Source organism: Leopardus geoffroyi, chromosome D1, assembly GCF_018350155.1.
Source record: "Leopardus geoffroyi isolate Oge1 chromosome D1, O.geoffroyi_Oge1_pat1.0, whole genome shotgun sequence".
Taxonomy (NCBI): Eukaryota; Metazoa; Chordata; class Mammalia; order Carnivora; family Felidae; genus Leopardus; species Leopardus geoffroyi.
Window position 1 is genome coordinate 13,596,629 of NC_059329.1, and position 23,950 is coordinate 13,620,578.

A 23,950-nucleotide genomic window follows, 5' to 3' on the forward strand; every position below is an offset into this window, starting at 1 on the left:
GTCCCTGGAATCTTGCAGCCTGTCCACAGCTGTTGTTTGCAAGTGCTCCTGACACCCTGGATGCAGATTTCCAGGGGCCATGCTGTCGGGGGCCCGGCCTGGAGAGGGAGGGCGTGGGATCCCCTGCTCCTCCGAACCTGTCACCCTGTGTCTTTTGTCACCCTGGGTCTGCCGGCTGGTAGGGTCCTCAAAGAACCATGCTGGCTGCCAAATTCTCCTTTTTTTGGCGAAAGCTTGACTCCTTTCATAGAATCTAACCTAATTTATTTGTTCTCTTTCGAGCATTTACTTTCTCGTATATAAATACTGGGCAGTGTGGTTGAAGCTTGCGCCTCGCGTACGGGAGTGGTGACAGCTGCAAAAGCAGGTTTATTTTAAATAAAAACCAGAAAGTTATGAGGCTCCTGAGGTTTTCTGCATTTTTATTTTTTATTCAAAAGGGGAAAAAAAAGGGCAGGGGAGAAAAAAAGGATGAGGGGAAACAGTGCCTGTATCTCTGCTTCCACTTTTCACGGCTCCCTGTTTTCATCTCCTTTCCCCGCTTCCCTTCCCTGGCATTGGGCATCTCTATAAAGAAAGGGAAGGAGTGATTACTTCTCAGAAGGGAGTGGGGGGATCCGTTGAAGCCGAGCATTAGGCATGCAGCCCCTGAGCAAGTCGAATGCATGGTAAAATATTACCTTAATAACATACTCACAGAGAGCTATGTGTAAATGGTAACAGCTGCTTTTGTGATGACCGTGTTATAAATGATTGCAGCCCTGATCATTAATAATGCATCTGAACAATAACAACTTGATTCCAAGGAAAAAGTACAGCCTTTCATTTCTTCCTGGCACGCGAATTTACTCTTGCCATTGTGTGAAGTGACTGGGGGCTAGGAATGAGGACCCGCCCTGAGCCTGGGAAGCAGGGGAGCACCTCAGCCCATTCCTGCACACCCCCACCCCCACCTCCAGGTAAGATGGGGCTTCTGGAGGCCTCTCTAGAGCTTTTTCCTTTGCCCACAGTGTTGACCTGCGGGCTAGCCTGCACCCTTTAAGCCTCTCCACCGCCCTGGGACCTAATGCATCACAAAGCTGCCACTCTGATGGTGGCTTGAGGGTGGATCTCCATGAGATAGGATCCTGGAAGCCACCCTTCAGTTGGTGTTGACTACCAAGGGTCGCTTTCCTTTCACTTGTCTGAGGTTACTGTTCTGCCTGAAAGACAAAGTCCAGACCCTTTAGGCTGTCACACCAGGAACCTTCACAGTCCAGCTCCAAACCTCGACCACATCCCAGCAGCCACTCTTATTCCACACTCGGTTCTAATTGCTCCAAACTACTCAGGCTTCCAAAAATACACCATGCTGCTGATGCCCTTTGTGCCTTGCCATCTACTATCTTCTCTGTTCTGCCTATAGAACTCCTACTCATCCTTCAAGACCTCGGTCAAATATGCCCCTTTTCTCCACCTGCCCAGGGCAGAGTTAGCTGCTCCGTCCTCTGTGATCTTATCTCTACGGTAACATTTCGCACATGCTTCCACTACAGCATTAATCTCACCACACACTGTAATACTTCACTTTTATGTTGGTTTCCTCTCTGGGATTTGAGCTTATTAAGGGCAAGAAGTATGTGTTAGTATTCTTTATGTCTCCATCCCCTAGCACAGTGCTCAGCAATCATTAAATATTCAATAAATGTTGCACACACCAAAAATAAACAACCATTCAATAAACACTTTTCTATTTTCTTATGTTTGATGATATTTGGGGACTCTGGGTTCTGAGCTGGCATCAGATACTGTTGTGAAGATTCATTCCTACTCATTGAGGGTGCCCCCTTGAAGCATGGTGACCCTGAGTTGTGGCCGAAGGTGGTTAGCTGTTACCAGTGTCAGTGGGGATGTAGCCCAAAGGCCTAGCCATTTGGCAGACGACAGTCTGCCCCTGTCTGGTCCTCTGAAGTCGCGAGTTTCTCCTACAACAGCTTTGCTCCCTGTATCTCCGTCTCTACTCTGGTTTAAAGGTCACACAATTTACTATACTGAGGAGGGCCTCACTATACCAAAGAGGTGCCCCTTGGGTAAGCCACAGGTACACAGGCTTACGTTGTTCAACTCATTTCGGCATGCCTTCAACACAGGGCTGACCTCTATAATTGTTTCTGGCTCCCCTTCTTGTATATTCTTGTTTCAAGCTCTGATCTGGCCCAGAGGTTTTTCTTTGGTTTCCTTGATCACTGGGAAAACAAGATCTTTTTTCTCTGGGCCTTAAGTTCATTCCTCCGCACAGCCATCTGAACCCGACTGGGTTCCTTTTGCGCTGGGGCCTCAGAACTGCAATGAATTAGACCCTCCCTGCTCTGGATATAAAGACCCCATGGTCAGTTCCCTGAAACCACCCCTGTTTTAACTATTCTTCCTGCTCTAAAAGCTTTTTCTTGCTTTCTGCCTTTTACGACCACACTCTAAAACCACTCTCCTCTCTTCCTGTTCTAAAACTTCGTCATCATTTCTGAAGCGATGTTTTCTCTACAAGTCCTAATTTTTTACAACTCTGACCTCAGAGCATCACTTACTCCATCTGTTGTTTCTGGCCCTGCTTTCCATCAGAATTGCCAATCCAAGGACTCACCTTCCAGACTAATTTCTCGCCTCAGGATAAAAAAAAAAAAAAAAAAAAAAAAAAAGAATGATCAGAAAAAATTTGCACATCCGTAAGTTCAAGAATTTATTTTATTTATTTATAACTTGCCTTCTTGCAAAAAGGATTTAAAACTGTTCACAAAGATGCAAATGATGCGGCAAGATAAAACAAACAAAAATAAGTCGGGTTTTTTGTTTGTTTTTTGTTTTTTGTGGGTTTTTTTTTTTTGAAGAAAAGGAAAAAGGTAACAAGGCTAAGAGAAAGTTGTAGAACCATGAAGGAGGTTCACTGTGGATGTTGTGAAGTCCTATCTACCTGCTGGTGGTGGCCACAGAGTTCACCAGAGGTCATCCCACAGTCAACACAAGAGGGGAGTGAGATCGGTTACAACATTCAGTACCCAGAAGACAAAAACACACCTAAATTTTTCATGAAAACTACAATAATTTAAGGTACCAAGACCAGAGAAAAATTCCTGCTAAGTCTTAAGCTATGTTTTCCTAACAACACGGGTTCTCCACAGCAATCTTAGACTAAACACTGTTGAATGTTCTTTGTGCAAACTTTAGCAAATTTTAACTTAGCAGGAGTGTTGAGAGAATATTCGAGTGACACAGCGGTGTTTGAACTTGGTGCTCTTGGAGCTTCCTTTCAACTTGACTTTCTTGGTGTGCTGATAGTTACGAAGACCTGTAAGATTTGGACCCTCCCTCAGGGACCTAACACTTTCCTAGGGTAGCCGCTCTTAGTGCAGCTGACACTGGGACGTTCCCTGGGCAGGGCTCTAGAGCCTGCATGTTTAATATATATGATTCTGATACAGAGGCTTCAGGTAAGTACTACGATGATGGGGGATCAAAGCATCGATCAACAGTGCAAGGCACCATGTGCTAGGTATCTTGAAATGCTAAAAACAAGTGGCAGGGAGCAATCATTTTTGGCAGGTGTGTTAAGAGAAGGAGATGGTGATAGTGTTTGAGCTGAGCTCTGAGTCACGAGTAAGAGGAGACATAGGATGAGGAGGGAGACCTTCAGGCAGAGGAAACAGACTAGAGAAAAAAGTCAGAAGAGGAAAAGTGCCATGCTTGCTTAAGAAACAGCAAACAGATCTGTGGGTCTGTACGTAAGGTCTATGTAGAGGAAATAGTAGGGGACAGGGCCAGAAAGGTAGGTCGGGGACAAATTGTGAAGGGCTTTGAATACAGATGATGAGTGTGAGCTTTACTCAGTAGGCAACAGGGAGCCACTGAAGGCTGTAGAGTCCCACAATGATGTGATCCAAGTAGTACTTGAGAAAGGTTAATTTGGTTGTGGCATATAGAATGGATTAGTGGGCAGGAAGATTGCACAGGATTTGGTACCTAGAAGGTACCCTGTAAATTGCTCTTTGAATAAAATGTTTGAATAGAGCAAACAAGGGACTCTTGCAAAAGTCTAGGCCCAAGGCAATAAACACCTTAAGGGAGTAACATGGAAAATAAAAAGCAAGGGAAGAAGGCTGTGACATTCATAAGGAAGAAATTATGGACCATGGTGACCTGCCATGCACGGTGAAGGCAAGAAAAGAGTCATTGCTCCGAAGCTTGGAATCTGAGCTACTCAATGAATCGTGGGTCCCCTCCCTGTACCAAGAAAGTCAGAGGAAGCCCTGGGTGAGGTATCAGATGATGAGACTTTGAATTTGAGATGTGAATTGAGGCTTACGAGAGGGATGAGGGCTAGCAATTCTGGTCCAGGAAGAGGGGGCTTCTGTAGGAATGTGGGCTGGAAGGTAGAATCTTGAGCAGTGCCCATACTTTAGGGTTGGGAGCACAAAACCAAGCCATCCTAGGAGACAACTGTACCAGAAGGGAACTAAGTTAGGACAGGGTCTGGAATTCAGGTGCGGGGAGCATTTGAAGAAGAATACACTGGAAACAGCCTTCTGGGCTGCAGACAGGTGCGGGGTGGGGGGAAGAGCTGAAAGCACTTGGGGATTTAGTGATTGGGTTGTCAACTGGTGCCCTTGGAAGAGGGAGTTTAAATGAGCGATAGGGATGCCATCTTAGCTCCATTTGTCAGGCCCCAGATTAGAACAGGGGTCCTCAATCCATATACATACTTCCAGGATTTCTCTTTCTTTCTCTCTCTCTTGTCTTTTTCTTTTCTCCCCCCTGCCCCAATTCCACCTGTTCCTTCCATTGCTGGCTCCTGGCTAGACCTATCTGCTCCCTCTTCCTATTCCATATGGCACAAGAGGACCCTTAAAAGGCAATTGGCCTTTGGTGAAACCTCAATGACCATGAAATTCCATCACCCAAGAAATGGAGGCAGATGCAGCCTAGAATCCGCTTCTTCTAGGCCAGCTGCCTGCTGTCCTTCTGGCCGGGTTCCCTTTATACCCATGCCCTGAAGTCCATGCCAATTCAAACAGCTTGTTTTAAGTTTGACAGTCAGCTATATAGTTATTGCTCTGTATTTACCAGAGCTCTTTGGTTGCAAGTAACAGAAACAACTTGTATTATCTTTTACTAACTGAGGGCATTTTACTGGCATGTGTGATTGGGAAATTTAGCTCTTCCTGGATTAAGGGACCAGATGATGTCATCAGGATTCTTTCTGTCTATATTCACACTCCGCACGTCTCTGCTTGGCTTCATTATTTCCTCCTGCAAAGAGGCCTTCTCCAGGTGTCTGGGAAGGTATATATCTCCAGCAGCCTCTGACAATGCTCCGACTGGAAAAATTTACAGGGAAAACTCTGATTAGCCAGACACAGCCCCATGTCCATCCCTGAACCATCCCTGTGGCTAAGAGCATGAGGAGTGATGATTGACTGGACCTCAACTGCCTGCCATCCCTGCTCCTAGGAGTGATCGGCACCCCCTTAGAATTGCATGATTGACATGGCCACTAAGTGGTTTCCCACAGGAAGGAAGAATGGCAATGGGCAACGATGGGGGGGGGGGGATCAGTTCAAAACATTAGCTGTCCAATTACATTCCAAGTACTTGGCTTATAGCTTCTCTGTCATTCCAGCAAGGCTGTGCCTGTATGTCTCACATGCCCATCACTGCCCTAATTAGTGGGCTGAGAGCTAAAGGAAGCTGAATTCCAAGCACCCCCCCCACCCACCCACCCAGGCCGCCCACCTCTCAGGGCTCACTTCGTGACAGGCATCACCCATGTGGGCAGGTGTCTCCTGGTTTCCAGAGGCCCCAGGCTGGGGTGGCAAGGGAGGCTTAGATCAGGGCAGTGATGGGTTGGCTGAGGCATGTGGGAGCAGAGGCAGAGCCAGCCCCTGGTGCTGAGCCAGGCAAGATGAAGGTGCTCTAAGGCAGGAGCCCGAGGGCAGATTGCCCACTTGCTGCCTGAATCCGCAGGAGGACTCGGTGCTTTCTGAGGACCTGCGTTGGCTTGCTCTGTGACCTTAGGCTAGACACTTAATTGCTCAGGGCTGCTTCCCTCACTCTCCCATCTGGCAAGCAGAAATACTGACGGCTGCACTGGCCGAAGCCGCGCCTTTCTAGGGGGTGTGTCGCCTTGGGGCTCGGTGCTATGGAAAATGGTTCCCAGTCTACACTGTGCCTCTAGATGCTGCTTGGCGCCCCAGCCTGCTTGGCAGAAAGTGGGTCTCTGAAGATCTTTGACTTTAGGCTTTCTGATTTCAACCTCTTGAACCGTCTCGCTCTTGCAGTTGAGCTGGGAAATGGATAACTCTTTTCACATAATAGTTGAGAGTGGGTGTGTGGTTTGCAAGGTGCTTAAAAATATTTGCTTTCAGAGCTGGGGTTTCTAGTGCCACAGAGGCCCTAGTGAGGTGCAGGGGCTTGGGAAAGTGGTGGGTGTTTTAGTTCCTGTTCCCTTGGTCCACTCCTCTCTGGGTTCATTACCAGGAACAACCACACGATGTTCACACAACATAGAACAAGCAGACTGTGTCGGGGGGAGAGAGGGAAGACGAGTGGGAATGTAGTGAAGCTCAGTGGAGGACTGACCCGCAAATCAGACACATGCATCAGTCTTCATACCCTGCCCTGTAAAGCTCTGCAGCGTGGGCCTCAAACTTTGTGCCTTACCGACCACCAAGAGGAGTAGGAAAAAAAAAAAAAAAAAAAACATATGCTATGGCACCGCCTCCAGAGAATATGAATCAGTAGGTCTGATGAGGAGTGCAGAGATCTGCATATTCAACAGACAGTTCAGCACATGCACCCCGATGCACCTCGATAGCAGTGCCATCAACAAGAGCCAAAGTTTGGAAAGAGCCCAAATGTCCACCGACTGATGAATGGATAACGAAGGTGTGGTACATATATACAATAGAGTATTACTCGGCGATCAAAAAGAATGTAATCTTGCCATTTGCAGCAACACGGATGGAGCTAGAATGTATTATGCTAAGCGAAATATGTCAGAGAAAGACAAATGTCATATGATTTCACTCATATGTGGAATTCAAGAAACATAACAGATGAACATTGGGGAAGGGAATGAAAAATAAGATAAAAATATAGGAAGGCAAGCCATAAGAGACTCTTAAATACAGAGAACAAACTGAGGCTTGCTGGAGGGGAGGTGGGTGGGGGGATGGGACAAATGAGTGATGGGCATTAAGGAGGGGACTTGTTGGGATGAGCACTGGGTATCATGTGTGAGTGATGAATCACTGAGTTCTATGCTGAAGCCAAGACTACACTGTATGTTAGCTAACTTGGATAAATAAATCTTAACAAACCAAACAAACAAACAAACAGAAAAGACAAGCAGATGATTCTGATATCGGTTGGACTAGTTTCGGTGCAGGGACTAGATCCTGTGTCAGCAGGATTGGGCTCTGGGGCTTTCGTCTGTGTTTAACAGGAAGAGTTTCACTTTCATCTACTTTCTACATTGAGGTTCTAGACAAGATTACATTAGAACAAGGGGTCTCATGATCTCATTGTGGTTTGAAAACCACCGAACTAAAGCTATCTCGTCACCTTGGGAAATTTAGAGTCCTGTGGCTTCCTGGCTTCAACATTCAAGGCCTTCTATGACCCAGTTCCTCTTGATGAGGTTTTAGCCACAGGCAAGTCAGTGTCTCCAAAACAGTCCTCCCACCTCCCTCCCAAGTTCCTCTTCCTGCATGAAGCCTTCCAGGGCTATACCAGAAGGTCAGGGTCTCTGAGTTCTTGAGCAGGTGGGTTGTGAAGGAGGCATAGCTGGAGTGGGGCGGCAGGGGCAGGGGAGGGGTGCGCCCTCCGAGCACATCCCTGCAACATGTTGCCTTTCTGTGAAATTTGCCAAGGTATCATCTTGAAATGATGGCGGTGGAGGGGAAACAGGGCAAGTAAACTTCAGGGAGACTGAAAGCCCCCTCCCCACCCCAGACCCTGCCCCCAGGCTCTCTTACCCTGGACTAACACCTCCTGATGACTCTGGGCAGTGGGAATCAGCTGCTCGCCTGGCCGAACCTTGCAAGACGGTAGGGCAGATGGAACCCCTCTGGCTTTCACACCACCCACTTCTCCCGGCACGGGCATTGCAAGCTAGCCTTTTCGTCAGCGGGATGAAACTACGCTGGGCCAGGGTCCTGGTGAGTGAGGGTGGAGGCGCCCACCCAGCCCCTGTTCAGAAGGCTGGCTCTCTCACTTCCGCTGCTCCTTTGTTGACGGAGCGGGCGTGACAAGGGAGCCGGGAGCAGAGAGCTCTCATCCCGAGAGCTGTCAGCCTGACCAGAATGGGCATTCATTTTCAGGATAAATAATCAACTCAAAAAATGTACCAAATTCATTTTCAAATTGGCTTGTCACATACACGTTTGCCCAGGACAAGTCGGTTGAATAAAATGTATCTTGGGGAGCAAGGTGAGCCGGCCTGTCTCATTCCCTTAGGGACATCTTGTAAATAAGGGCCATTCTTGAGGCCGGAAGCAGAGAATTCCCCAGAACAGATTGAATTCTGGCTTTGTCTTAATGAACGTCAATATTTATTACCAAAGGCGGTGTGCTTCTTGGAGTGATAGAGCATTTCACCATTTCAGCCCTCGCCTGTTGCCTTCCCAGGTACCAAATGCTATGTAATTGCGGCTCATAAAGGCAGCAGACAATATTGCCAAGGAAACTCACTCCTGGCTGTAAATCTTCATAATCAAACCAGCAGAGCTTTGCTTTCTGGTTTGGACAGAGTGTCCCTGAGGGCAGGGCCCACCCAGATTTTCTAGTCCTCCTTCCTTGGCAGGGAGACCCCCGAATACCCTCTGGTGAGGCAGGGGCTCCTGCTGGGATTGGGGATGAGGGCGCCAGCCAGCAAGGGCTGGAGAGGCCGAGAAGTGACAGAAGTTACTGTCCCCACCCCAATGCAGAGCTGAGAGAGACAGACAATTACTCAGAAATCTGGAAGGGCCCTGAGAGGTTATTCCATCCAACCTTCTTGCTCTGCAAATGAGGAAGTGAGGCTCAGAGAGGTGGTTTTTGCAAGGTCACACGGCTCCCAGGCCAGGGCTCTTCCTATTTGGCCACACCATCTCCTGGGGTTAAGGCGTGAGCTCAAAAGAACGCCCTGAGCTGGTTGCTCCTGCAAGTGTGAGTGGCTCCCAGCTGGAGATTTTCCTCGACTCCTGGTAGGTCCTACTGCCAAGAAGCCTGGCTTCCTGGGGTCTTGTCCAGACGGGTTGCTTTTCCTAAGCTGATGTAAGCCTATGATCTGCCTTGTCCTTTCCTGGGGAAACCTCTGGAAATCAACTCCAAACTCTGCCCCTTAGCCAAGACATTCGTGGGGACAGCAATCCCAGCTGGAGAATCTGTACAAGGAAATGGAGATTCGTTTCAGGTTTTCCTCTGAGTGAACAATACATTTGTTTCTAGTAGGACCTTAGCTCTACTAAGGGGAGGAGGAGAGGTAAACCTCTCCAAGGAGTCTAGAAGGTCAAAGGAAAGCCTGAAATGCCTGAGCTCAGGACACTCGGCTGGGCCAAGTTCAGCTTCTGGTTCTACCTCCTTTCTTCCTTCCAACTTGCTAAGGACAAGGATGGCCGCAGGGCAGGGACACAAAATGGGTTTTCGAGAGTGATGTCATGTGGTTCCCAGACACCAGATCGCTCTGCAGAAACTGCCTGGCTGCTGTTATGGGAGTTGTGTTGAAGAGAATTATAACTTTTGACAATGGACATCTCATCTTGCACAGATGCGTCCTTTATAGAATCTGCCAGCAAGATTACAGAGGCATCACAGCGTAATGGGAAGAGGAGTCAATAATTCTGGGGTTATTGATTGTAACCAGACCCATTCTTCTTTTTTAATTTATATTTTATCCACTTTTTTCAACCTGTTTTTTTTTAAACCCATCCTCACAAAAGCACCTGATGGATCAAATGCAGTTGATTACATTTTTAAAAATGATAGGAGTAATTTGCTGCCCTTAGGAAGAATCCTGGACAAGGCAGTATGTGACTAGAGGGGGAGGGGAATGCTGGTAGGGAAGGAGGTAAGGAGGGAGAGGGAGAGGGAGAGGAGGGGGCACAGAGCAAAGCAGGAGCAGTTTGGTGAGGACAGCCCTGCTGACCCTGCATTCGCTGATGCCCTGATCTGGATGAAGACTCCATCAGTGATCAGATTTCCTACAGCTTTGCAACTCCACTGGGTCCTAGTGCATCCCAGAGGATACTTCTCATCCCTCAGAGCCTCCTTCCTCCAGGAATTCTTTCCTGATAAGGCAAATGGAGACACTGGGTGGGTCAGGACAGGGGGAATGTGCACCCAAACATACATGTAAATATGTGCATGTGTGTGCCCCCCTATGTGTCTTTATTCCAGAATGTTTACCCATAGGATGCAGCAGCTAACTTGACATGTGTTTTTAAGGGTTGGATTGGGCTGTGTGGAGTGAGCTAGAAATAGCTTGTAAGCTCTTAAAGAATTGGTTATACATTTTTGAGGTCCCCAATATCCCTTTTGATTCTAACCCACTATGTAGGGTAATATGATAAAACTGTTGGGGATTGGCTGAATAATCCCCAGGGAATTAAACAATCACTTAAACATCCTTTTCTTGTGGAGAAGTGACCAGGGACTTCTCTGGTCACCAAAACAGGTGCAATGTGAGTTTCTGGTTCAATTTCTAAAATGCCCGATGGCTATACTCCATCGGCTTCGCTTCTCGTTGAGAATCCTTCACTCTGTTTCCATTGATCATGAACTAGATCATGGAATGTCCAGGTAGAGAAGGGCTTAGACATTGCTGAGTTCAAACCTCTCATTTTTCAGAAAAGGAAACTGGGTCCCAGAGGCATTGACATGAACGTGCCTCACGGCCAACAAGTGGTTTGGGTTAAAATTGAAGGCACATCAGTATACTCTCCCCATGCAAAATTGGTCTCTTCTCTCCATCGCTTCATTTTCTTACATGGACAATAGCAAGAACCGATCACCTGTGTCTCTTCCCACCTTCCCAAAGTGGCCCAGCTGAGTTACAGAAAGTTCTTCTTTCCTATTTGCTTCTAGATGGATCTGAAAGTAGGCGGGGCTTGAAGAAACTGTAAGAGGCAGAAACAGAGCTAGATTTCATTTCCTCATCTCCTGCTGACTCATTTTGTGTAGGCCTGGATCACTTTTTTCCAGGTGGGGCTGGTACTGACATTCTGGAAGTTTTCGTTAAGGTCAAATGAAGTGAGAAAGAAGGAAAGACTTTTGTGTCCTTTTGCTTTTTAAGGTGGGCAAAAATATGCCACAAGAATTCTGGATTGTGCTTCCACATCTAGGATGTGGGAGAGGTTCCAGAATGGATGAGAAGGAGCAAGGGGAACATTTATTTATTTTTTCTCAGTCTATGTCTTGAGGGACCAAGGAGACCCACAAAGATGGCCATGATCCTTGGCTGACCTTGACTTCTTGCCTGGCCCTGTCTCAGTCTCCATAGCCAAACCCTCTAGCCATTAGCCAGAGGCTTGCACTGTCTTTTTTTCTTTATCTCTGACCTCTTTAGAGGTGGTAACATTTGCTTTGGTGAAAGATACTAGCCTCTGAGTCAGAAGACAAGAGTGTGAAACTAATCATTTAACTTAGTAGCTCTGTGATCTTGGACAAGTCACTTCAACTCTTCAAATCTGTGTTACTTTGTAAAGCAAGCGGAAAGATGCCTGTTTACCCTACCTTAGCCAGGTATTGAGGACCAACGAGGATAGTTTGATGATATCATGGCATAAATTGGAATGTGCCATCCGCATGTAAGACACTCTCCAAAAAATAAACTGTTTATTTGAGAACAGTCTTAGAATTACAGAGAATGATAATTCAGAGTTCTCACATAACCCACACCTAGTTATTTCTATTATTAACATCTTACATGAGTATGGTACATTTGTTACAGTTAATGGACCGATAATGATAAATTATTATGATGAAGTTCATAGTTTCACTTTCCTTCATTTTTACTTAATGCCCTTCTCCTATGCCAGGATCCCAACTGGGATGTCACATTACAGGTAGTTGTCAGGTCTCTAGGCTCCTCTGACCTGAGACCGTTTCTCACACTTGCCTTGTTTTTGATGACCTTGACAGTTCTGAGGAGGACTGGCCAGGCATGTTGTAAAACGACCCTCAGATGTGATCTGTCTGATGCTTTTCTCCTGGTTAGCCTGGAGTTCTGGGTTTGGGGGAGGAAGACCGCAGAGGCAAAGTGCCATTTTCATCACGTCACATCACTGGTATATCAAAGGTGAACTTTCTGTTGTCTGTATTGATGTTATTTTAGAATCATACTTTGTCACTAAGAAAAGCCAGGGACCCCTGTTTTAGAACCCACTCACGGTGTCTGGGTCCCATGGCCCTGGAATAAGAGTCCTAGTACAGTTTTTCCCCTAAAATAGGAGAGGTTCTTTCCAGTTAGACCACTGAGTCTGCCTTTCTGGTCACCTGCGCTTAGCACTAATGAGCTGCTAATAACACGACCGTTACCTATGCAAATGAAGGGAGCCGGCTGGAGGGGGTCCCGGGCAAGCGCTCACTCCCTTCCAGTGCTAAGTAATCAATCACGTTGCTGTGGTTATTAACCATCTTAACTGAGGGGCTCTAAGAACTGACCCCCGAGGGCACCGCGGTTCCTGGCTTATTTACATCAGTGGATTATTTCTCAGGAGACTCTCTGGGCCTAGGAGGGGTTCATTCGCTTCTGCTCTAGATTAATGGAGCAGTGTGGCGTCAGGGGCTACAAAGGAAAGAGTCTAAAACTCTCTATTTGGTTCACCTGCTGAATGCTGTGTGTATCTGGGATAGTTACTTGCCCTTTGTGTGCCTCAGTTTCTCTTCTGGACACTTGTAAGTAATGGCTTTTATGACTTAGCCTCTTCCTTGTCAGGACACGGTCTGGGGAAGTGGTTTCCCATGGGATGGCCGTACTCTGACTCTACCTAGTTATCACTTGTGGGACAGGGTGACACGTTGAGATTTGTGGCCCCAGAAAAGCCTGGAGAGTTGGGAGTCACAACAAGGGTACAGGCATGGGAGAGCAGATAGTCTGGTGGGCAGCGAAGCACCAGCACACATGCCCTAGTTTTTCCTCTGTAACGAGAGGCAGAGGGAGTGCACAGGATACAGAAGAAAAGAACTTCTTACATTAATAAACATTTTAGGGCCTCCTGGGTGGCTCAGTCGGTTGAGTGTCTGACTTCAGTTCAGGTCATGATCTTGCAGTTTGTGAGTTTGAGTCTGTGCCGACGGCTCAGATCCTGGAGCCTGTTTCAGATTCCGTGTCTCCCTCTCTCTCTGCCCCTCTCAAAAAAATAAATAAACATTTTTTTAAAAAGTCTTTAAAAAACACATTCTAGTTGTTTGCCATAGAAGCTGTCTTTTTTCTAAAATCAGGACAAATATGAGATGGTCTCTGCAGAAACCTTCGTCCCCAAGACACATAACATGCTATGTGCCTTTTTCTCCCATATTTTAAGTGTCTCTGGCCTCTGTAGGCTGGACCTACCAAAACCAGCTTTTAGTACCCCTCTACACCTAGATTGTTGGGGTACAGAGGAGACACCTTCCAGCGTGGCTACCAAGCTAAGAATGGCTCTCACTCCCATGGCACCGGTCCCCAGGACACCGAGTGGGGTTTGAGGTTCTAATAAATCAGAGTTTTCCCCTTTGGGCTATGAAACAATTGGAAAATAGAAGAATCAGACAGGGATCAATGTATCAGTTTTGTGGGTGGTAAAGTTGTATGGGAAAATAAGGTTTGGATCTGAGGCTTAATGAGGTTTGGCACTTGGGCTTTCTTTCCTTCCCTCCTGAATTGAAATTTTGGACGCAGTCATAGGCAGAGACATTGAGTGACTGCCGGCCTGCCCAGGTGAGCTCACTACCTGAAGAAGACAAGAATGCTTGTGGCCTGAGTGCAGGCCGATGAGGAGTGAGAAGTTGTGAGAGAGAAGGAGAGTGTATACGTCAGGAAGGGGATCACAGCCTGGGTGGGCCTGACTTCATCAGGTCAAAGCTCTTCAAAGGGACCGGGCTGTCCCCTGAGAAAGAGATTCCCCTTGCTGGCTTGACAAAATAAGCCACATATTGAAGGAAGGCCACAAGGCAAGGAACCGAGGTGCCCTTTATGAAATGTGGGCAGCCTCCAGGTAATGCCAGCAGAAAGTCAGGGTCCTCAGTCATACCACCACAAGGACGTGAATTTTGCCAACAACCTGAATGCACCTTGGAAGCAGCTGCCTCCCCAGTTGAGTCTCCAGATGAGAATGCAGCCAGCCAAGCCCTAGACTGTAGCCCCTGTGAGACCTTGAGCAGACGACTCAATTAAGCTGTGTCTGGACTCTAGCCAACAGAAAATTGTGAAATAAAAATGCATGTTGTTTTAGGTCACTAAGTTTCTGATAATTTATTATGTAACCAGGAAAACTAATACTATCCCCTTGGAGAGAAATGAAGGGGACAGGAGTAAATGGTGGAGAAAAGAGATGTAATGTTTCTGTGAAGGAAGCAGTTATTTTATGGACCCAAGAAGTGTGGAAGGAAGGAGAAAAGGTCCTTCCTCCCATTACACTCAGTCTTTATTGTCCCTCACACCATCCTATTTCTTTTCTGAATTGGATTTTTGCAAGAAAGAGAAATAGAGTTTGAATGGAAATCAGAGACAAGCTACACTATCATTTGCACCATATAGAGAGGTTCTGTCAACACCCCTGTTTGAGAATCCTTTTCTTCTTGTTTTTTTTTTATGTTTATTTTATTTTATTTTTGAGAGACACAAGCAGGGCAGGAGCAGATTCGGGGGACAGAGGATCTGAAGTGGCCTCTGTGCTGACAGGCTGACAACAGAGAGCCCAACGTGGGGCTCAAACTCACAAACCATGAGATCGTGACCTGAACCAAGTCAGAGGCTCAGCTGACTAAGCCCCCTAGGTGCCCCTCTTCTCAGGTTTTGATTTTGCAATTCTTCCTTCTGTTCCATGACATGTCCAACTATCCTTCCAATAAATCCTTCATCCTGCTTTTTATTTTTTTTTTTTATTTTTTTTTTTTAAATTTTTTTTTTTTTCAACGTTTATTTATTTTTGGGACAGAGAGAGACACAGCATGAACGGGGGAGGGGCAGAGAGAGAGGGAGACACAGAATCGGAAGTAGGCTCCAGGCTCTGAGCCATCAGCCCAGAGCCCGACGCGGGGCTCGAACTCACGGACCGCGAGATCGTGACCTGGCTGAAGTCGGACGCTTAACCGACTGCGAAAATGTAACCACTTTTTTAACGTTTTCTTGTCTTCCTTAGCAATCTTTTTTTTTTTTTTAAATTTTTCTTTTTCAACGTTTATTTATTTTGGGGACAGAGAGAGACAGAGCATGAACGGGGGAGGGGCAGAGAGAGAGGGAGACACAGAATCGGAAACAGGCTCCAGGCTCTGAGCCATCAGCCCAGAGCCTGACGCGGGGCTCGAACTCACGGACCGCAAGATCGTGACCTGGCTGAAGTCGGACGCTTAACCGACTGCGCCACCCAGGCGCCCCTCATCCTGCTTTTTAAAGAAAAAAAATTCTTGGGGCATCTGGGTGACTCAGTCGGTTGAGCATCTGACTTAGGTTCAGGTCAATATTTCATGGTTTGTGAGTTTGGGTCCTGCTTTGGGCTCTCTGCTGCCAGTGCAAAGCCCACTTCGGATCCTCTGTTTCCCTCTCTCTCTGCTCCTCCCCTGCTTGCATGCTGTCCCTCTCAAAAATAAATAAACATTAAAAAGTTAGAAAAAATTCTTAAGCCAGCTAGAGATCGTTGTTCTCGCTTGAGACCCAAATAAATGTTACAACCTGTTAAATTTTGCTGTTAGTCTAATTGCCATAAATTAGCCCCCAACACAGTGCCTATCCTCACTGTTTTTCTTCTGGAATAAGAACCTTGGGCTCTTTTCTGGTGTCTTTGGTCCACTAATTTTCCAGCCCTATCATTGTCCCTGTTGCTGATGATCTCACAGAGATCACTGCCAATCTGGTCCTAACTTTTTAGCTGGAGGCTGCTGCCACTGAGGACCCTCAAGCTGGCTTCAGGGAGAGGGACACCCATTCTTCTTTTAGCTCCACCTTCTTAAACATGGGATTTCCTCTTTTCTAATTCCCATCAGCCCAACAGAGATCAGACTATGATTTTTACTAAAGCCTTGAATCTAACAGAAGTTTTTTTGCTTCTAGCACTGGCCATCGTTAGAATCCACACGTGTGAAGCCAGCTCCAGAGCCCTTTGATGATGGGGCTACATCCCTTCCCAGCATCTACTTGCTTCCACACATGCAGGTGCCATCTCTCTCCCATCTCTCCTGATTCCAGATCATCTGACCCTGATTCCCCAAATGGTAGGTATTTTCTTTTCTACACCAATTTTGTTTTTGTCCTGAGATTAACTTTGTCCTTCAATGACTGATGGTGGAAATATCCATTACATTCAGGGGTAACTTCAACTCACCCCCAAGGTTGAATCTATCTGCATGATCTCAAACATTGATACATTGGTTCCATATGGCATTAGCCAAAGTCTGTCTTATTCAGTATCAGCTAACGTTGTTTGTCTACATGAACAGTCTAGTCTAGCTTGTGTTGGATGGATCCAGCATCCATTGTGATGGATCTAAACAGCACAGTACCTTCCTCCCGTTCCCTTCTCCCAATCTTAATATTGGGTCTTTTGGGGAAACAACAGTGGATAAGGAAACAAGCCCATGGATACATCACTCAAAAACAAACAGTAATTTTCAAGCACCTCTCTCCTGAAATATAAGTTAAGAAAAAGAGAAAAAAATCCAATCAAATATGTAAATGGTGAGGATAAATTACTCTAAATATGTGATATTAAATAGTACACTTGAAGGCTCAATTTGAAGCACCAACATTTGGATTGCTTCATGGCTCCCAGATCTTCCTCAAAAATTTTAGTGTGTCCTTGTTTTTGGTTTGCATTGGTAATATGTTTCTTTTGATTTTTTTTTCCAAACTAAGGAGTACTTTCCTCCAAAAGTTCAATTCCAGTCTCCAATGGATTCCCTTTGGCTGTTTGATAGGGTGGAGGAAACCTTCTATTAGATGTTGGAAGAATGAATTCTAGTTCTTGCTCTACACAGACTAGTCACATTAGCTTCAGAATTCATTTAATCTTTCTAGAAACTTTATTTTATCTGTAAAAAGAGATGAAATATATGCTATTGTCTAGTCCTAAGGTTCTATGCTTACCTGGGCGTTAGTAGACAGGGTGTGACTGGGGCAGTCATACCAGGTACATGAGAACTTAGCTGCTTTATTCCAGAAGGAGTCAGGAGCCTCTCATGCTGGCTGTTCTGCTCATGTTTGTGGGTAATAGATGTGAAGGGGGACAGACACATACTGCTCATTGAAATGTGGGTATAGGATAGGACCTACCTCCTGGGTGAAGGTGCCACTGTTTTCTCCTGTCCAGACCAATGCCTCTGAAGCATCACCAGGCAGGTCTTATCTGACTGTTGTGGAGGACATGGCATCTTTGAGCTAACATCGACCCCACCTTGTTCTAGCCCACCCATTTCTGTGTTTGGATTGTTCCTTGGCCAAATATTTCATGTTACATATAAGACCTTTCTGTTTGTAGGATTACCTGGTCCTCCTATTTCCCTCTGGTCCCTGGGGCTCCGGTAGCTGGGTTGTGTCCTTGTTTTTCCTCTTTGCTCCACCATCTAGAACTTTCTGAGTACCTTTGTCTCATGGGGCCATTCCAGTCTAGCCCAACCCTTTTATCAGCAGGCCCTGCTTTCTTACCTGGCCTTTGCTCTCCCTCATACTGCTCCCTAGGTAGCAACTCCCAACCTGGGGACAGGGCCAAATGCATCGGAGCCAGGAACTAGGGGTCCAAGATGAGCTACTGTCACTCAGGAGCCCACTCCCCCCCCCCCCCCCCCGCCGTCACAGGCAGGGTCCCCTGGTGCTATGCTGGCACAGGATGACTCACAAGAGTGCACACCTCCTACCTGCCTGCCCAGCTGTATTTGTGTGTACAGATAGTGTGGTGCCAGACAGGCAAGCTTGGAGTCACTTAGGGGGATGATGAGATCCCTCAGTGTGTGTGTTTTAGAGTCTGCTGGGACACTGCTATCAAACAGAGGGGTTTTTGTCCCTAATCACATGGCTGGGTATCCAAGTCAGCAAAAGAAAACGGGTAGTAACTGAGAGAAATAAGGTGGCGAGCATTTAAGGGACATAGTTACTAATTTCTCCTCTCCTCCAGTTGTCAGACTTCCCAAGGAAAGTAGAGGTTGAACGCCTGCCATGTGTTGAGCTCTTCATTAATTCTTCCGCCTACCATCCCCCTCTCCGTACCTACATTCGCCCGCGTTATTCCTAGAAAGCTTAGCTCCCATCCCAAACTCCTGCCCGGCCCTTACTCTACCAACAATTCATCACTTTCTAAATTTCACTTCCTATCTCCATACTATTCTCACAGGGTTAAGTTAATGACTTTCATTTTATCAGTAAGGACTGCAGCTCAAAGGCACAGTAGTCTTGCTGAGGTCAAAGGGCCAGAAGGTGGGAGAGCAATATTCTACCCTGGGTTTGTCTTTTTTTTTTTTTTTTTAATTAAAAGTTTATTAATTTTGAGAGAAAGAGAGTGTGAGCAAGCGGGGGTGGAGTAGAGAGAGAGAGAGAGACAGAGAGAGAGACAGTCCCAAGCAGGCTCTGCAATACCATTGCAGAGCCTGATGTGGGGTTCGAACTCATGAAGCATGAGATCATGACTTGAGCTGAAATCAACACTTGGATGCTTAACCGATGGAGCCACCTAGGTGCCCCACCCCCTGGATTTGTCTTACTCTTTTTTTTTTGTTAAATTTTTTTAACGTTTATTTATTTTTGAGACAGAGAGAGACTGAGCATGAACAGGGGAGGGGCAGAGAGAGGGAGACACAGAATCTGAAACAGGCTCCAGGCTCTGAGCTGTCAGCACAGAGCCCGACGCGGGGCTTGAACTCACGGACCGCGAGATCATGACCTGAGCCGAAGTCGGCCGCTTAACTGACGGAGCCACCCAGGCGCCCCTGGATTTGTGTTACTCTACAGCTCACAGCAACTTATGGGCCAACAAGTACTCCCTGTGCCCCAGAGCCTGGGGTGGTGCTGGCTGCCAGACAATGAGCTGTGGTCTTTACTCAAGGAAATCAGAATTCAGTGTGGGGGTGGGGGTGGTGTTTTGCACTGCTTTATAAAAGCAAGAGAAGAGGGGAGTCAGGAGGAACTTGCTGGAGGAGGTGACTTCTGATCTGGGTAGTGAAGGTTGGGTAGAAATTGGCCAGTTCAACTAGAGGGACAGGGGGCTCTGGCGGAGGGGCGGAGATAACACAGTCCTGGACACAAAAAAGAGCAGGGACGGAAACCATGGCTTCCCTGGCTGGGGATGGCCCGTGGGCATCAGGACGACTGTGGGAAATCGTACACCAGGTGGGGGGTGTTAGCCTATTCCTGAAGCAAGAGGGACCTTCCTAAGTGCCAGTGGTGACAGCATGCAGTCAGGGACGTGCCTTAAAAAACAGACCGGCAGGAGTGCACAGAGGCGTGTGTGAGTATGAGTGTGAGCTTTTGATAAAAACGCTGAAGATGTGGAAACCCATTAAGAGGCTTTTCCAACAGGTTAGAACAAAAGTGACAGAGCCTGGACCTTGGCAACAGCAGGGGGATGTGAGGTGGGGTGAGTCTGCCAAATAATTGTGGTAGACAATAGACCAAGCGCAGAGATGGATTCACCGGTGGGGGGCAGCCGGAGGGGGGGGGAGCAAAAGGGAGGTGTCGGGGATGACGAGGATGTTTTTAGTTAAATCACTTCGGTGAATGATGGTACCACTAACTCAGATAAGGAATGTGTGAGGAAAATAATAAGGTCAGTTTGGGACACAATAGTGGAGAGCAGCATGCCTCTGCACGCTAAGGCTGGGGGCGGTCTCCGCTGTCCCTTGCATGATGAGGGGAGGAAGAGGGTTGTAGGGGCAGTGGTCAGAAGAGAAAGGGGTTATCCCAGGACATGGTCGGGGCCCGGGCTGCTATCCTGGCCGTCCGGTGAAGGTCGGCACTGGAGAAGCCCCAGCACCAGATGTAAAGCTAGCCTGCATCCCCGGCTCTCTGGTCACACCAGTGCCCCCGTCTCTGCTTGTCATGAGTCAGACACTGACAGCCTCCATGGTGCTGGCGATTTATCAGTGAGTGGAAAAAGATAATTGACCACCATCTCACCTCGCCTCGCCTCGGCTGATAGAGAGAAATCTAACTGCTTCATTCCACTGTAATTTCATATAATTCTCCATCTTTTTCTCCCTAGTTTTTACTTGGAAGTTTACACAAGTGATTGATGATTTGCTATCAAATATAAAAAAAAAAGAGAGGCTAAAATATCATTGGACAGTTTAACAGCCTTTAAAATATAATGGTCTCTCTGGCTGGACATCCGCAGTAGCCGTAGGAGCCCAGAAGGTCAAGCTTTAATGAACTGGTGGGAAATTAGGGAAGGAAAGCGAGAGTGATCCATGCTCAGAGCTGGCTCCACAGTCCGCTGACCTTGGGAGAAGAAGGCATCTTGTGATTTATGGACCCCCTCTGGGAGCATTTCTGGGGCTGTCGGTAGCCCTTGGGGAGGGTGGCGGGGTTGGCCTGTGATGGGGGCTGTGACGGCCCTGGCTCCTGAGGCCGTTTGCTGGGGTCTGGCCCTTGGTTGTACTCTCAAGATCACCCAGGGCTCAGCCTCTCAGCAGTGATCTCTCCAGCCTTCTGCCTCAGGGACAGCCAGCCTCTGACCCTGTCCGGAGAGCTCAAATATTCCCCCCACCATCAGTTTTGTTCCCTGGAACCCTCTGACTTGCTCTCTGTATCCATATTGCTTCATTCTTGGGAGTGGAACTAGCCATAAAGCCTCTTTGCATATCAACCTCTGAGCGTATCAGCGTGATGTGGCAGGCAGAGGAGGGGAAGGACAGTTATCTCCTTATGCATTCTTATGCATTCTTCCAGGCCCTAAGCTGTATAGCATCTCATCGGAATCTTTCTCCCACCTCTCAGGGAATTATTATAATGCCCACTTATAGATGAGGAAACCGTGCTTCAGAAGATGCAGTTCAGAAGCTGCTAAACCGGCAGCCAGTGATCCTGGTTCCCGGCATTCGTGTCCTTATGCAATCCCCTCCCCTGGGGTGTGAGCCAAACCCAGAGATTTGTTTCTAATGAAAAGAATACGGCAGAAGTGATGGCATGTCACTTGTGAGATTAGGTTATTAAAGACTTTAACTTTCATCTTGTTCTCTTGCTGGCTCAGTCTGATGCAAGCCAGCTACCTCAGTGGGAGCTGCCTCATGGAAAGGTCTAAGTGGCAAGGAACTGAGGGAGACCTCCAGCCCACAGCCCGGGAGGCCCTGCGTCTCGTCAACAGTCAAGTGAGTGAGGTTGGAGCCTGGAGAGTACCTCCGTGGGTGAAGCTGGGGGAGGTGTGCAGCCCCAGCCAGCACCCTGACTATAGCCTGGCAGACCCTGGACACAGGGCCCAGCTCAGCTGCCCGTGGAGTCCTGACCCACAGCAACTGCAGGGTAATAAATGGGTGTTGTTTTAAGCCTCTAGGTTTTGGAGTATTTTGCTATGCAACAACAAACAAATAATCAGAACAGTCAGATAAGTGGTGCAAAACAGACAGTTAATAAGCGGCAGCATTCAGACTCAAACTTGGGACTGCTTGATTTTAAAGTGTCACGATCTTTTCATGATATTATATTGGTTTAAAAAAAAAAAAAAAAAAGAAGATTGACATGTGCCTGCAGCTCCAGGAAGAGCTAGACTGGAGAGGTAAATTAAGTCCGTTGGACAGTGGGATCCCGAGATAAGCAGAGGGCCAGGCCCTCATGGAGAAACCGTGTATTCTATCTCTACCTGCCCGTGGCCCCTCCGGGGGAGCTGCAGAGTGACTGCCCTTCCCCCGAAAGGTCTTTCCCATTAAGCAGACTGCACTTAGGAACACCCGCCCAGGAATGCTCCAGCTGATTTAAGCATCTTTGCTTTTAATTTTTGGTACCTTTCAGAGGGAAAGAGAAAAATAAGGTTAGTTTCCTGAAGTGTAATTGTTTCGGGCAGTTATTTATTAATGAAAGGGAACAACATGTCAACAAAGCCCGGGTTTAGCTGTAGAACTAATGTTAGCCAAGGCGCAGGCTATAAGATAGGTAAGCCTGCTGTCAGTCTGCATTTGTCCAGCTCCATGATCACCTATTAATTACTTGTGTTCCGGCCCCAGCTGGGGGACAGTCTCTGCTGCCTCCCCCTTGAGGGCTGCTGAGCTCCAGGGGTGGGGAGGCACCCTCTCTGACACGGTTCTCCTTACGGAGTTGTGTGGGCCTTGGCGAGTCCTCCAAGGTTCTGAAGACTCACTCTGGGCCTGTGCCCCAGGGTGGTGGCGGGATAAGGCCAACAGCTTCCTCTGTGGAAGAAGTGGGGTGTGGAACTTTGACCTGGGTTGTCGGTGAGTTGCGTGAACGTGTTGTATTTGGAGTCAGTGAGACCGTGGGGGACTGTTTTAAGTTTCCTCGTGTATAAACAGGGGAGGGGGATGACAGGACATCCCTCACAGGATAGAAGGATTGAATGTGGTAATGCACATGGAAACTTGTGCAACATAAAGCATGCTACAAATTGCGTGCGCATGCACACGTGTGCAGGCGGGCCTGTGAGTTTGGTCAAGGTGGAGTAACACTCATGGGGAGGACCCAAGGAAACAAAGTAAGTGACCTGAAGAATCCTCTCGCCTGGAAATTAGAAAGGTGTATGTCAGGGATGCTCATGGCAACATCTTTTTCAGCAAAAATTTCAACAAAACTCTTGCCTAATAGTAGTTTAGACTCATGAAGGCATTAATGATTCCTTTGCTGGGCTGATCCACTGCTCTGTGCTGTCACCAAGGTGTTGGGCACTCCACTATCCTTGATGTGTTGGTTTTCTGCCCTCACGCTCACCTCCTCATTACCATGGAATGGCTAGCAGCTTCTCACTCAAGACAGGAAGAAAGAAGGACTTCATAAGCTGTATCCCTCCATTTTCCCTTGGAAAGCAATTTTTTTTCCCCAGAAGCCCCTGTCCAAAATTGGTCCCATGGCTACTCAGATTGTATGAGGACCCACAAGGAAGTAAGTATATGTCCTTTTTTTAAAAAAAATCATGAATAGCAGGAAGAGAGCAAGAGAGAAGGGGTTAGAAATGGTGTCTGAGTGGCTCAGTCGGTTGAGTGTCCGACTTTGACTCAGGTCACGATCTCACGGTTTGTGGGTTCAAGCCCCGCATGAAGCTCTGTGCTGACAGCTCAGAGCCTGGAGCCTGCTTCGGATTCTGTGTCTCCCTTTTTCTCTGCCTGTCCCCTGCTTGTGCTTTGTCTCTCTCTCTTTCTCAAAAATAAACACACGTTAAAAAAAAAATGGCTAAGTTAGCTAATCAATGGGCCTTCCAAAAGGCGTCAGAAGCACAGATGTTAGAGCAGGAAGGGGCCTTGGAGACGGACTGATGTAGCCCCAGAGAGGTTATTACTTGTCTGAAGTCACAAATTAAGTGGCAGGCACTACAGTGCTTAGAAGGGGGCATAAATGGATTACTTCCATGTTTCACATGGATTATGAGGCATTTGAGAAAAAGTCCCTTATATGGAATAGCCTGGAAACCTAGGGTTTCAAAACATATCTGTAGTTTTTTTCTAAATAGTTATGTGGTTTTCTAGGATACAGAGATAAATTAAGTTACAGAGATAAAAAGGAAAATGGAGGGTATTGGCCGTCTAGATCTGTCTGTTTTGTGGCTGCAGAGGTTTAAGACGAGCAAGTTCAGGGGGACCCAGAAAGCCATGTACCATC

General features: G+C 47.2%; 1 long non-coding RNA gene across 1 annotated transcript in view; it reads left to right on the top strand.

The window, feature by feature from the left end:
- LOC123600693 overlaps positions 1–23,950 on the top strand; it is a 143,283-nt gene that overhangs the window by 106,233 nt on the left and 13,100 nt on the right. The window contains exons 4-6 of the long non-coding RNA XR_006713743.1: positions 12,151–12,307; positions 16,262–16,422; positions 23,178–23,236. This is a non-coding gene — a long non-coding RNA (uncharacterized LOC123600693). The remainder of the gene's footprint in view (positions 1–12,150; positions 12,308–16,261; positions 16,423–23,177; positions 23,237–23,950) is intronic.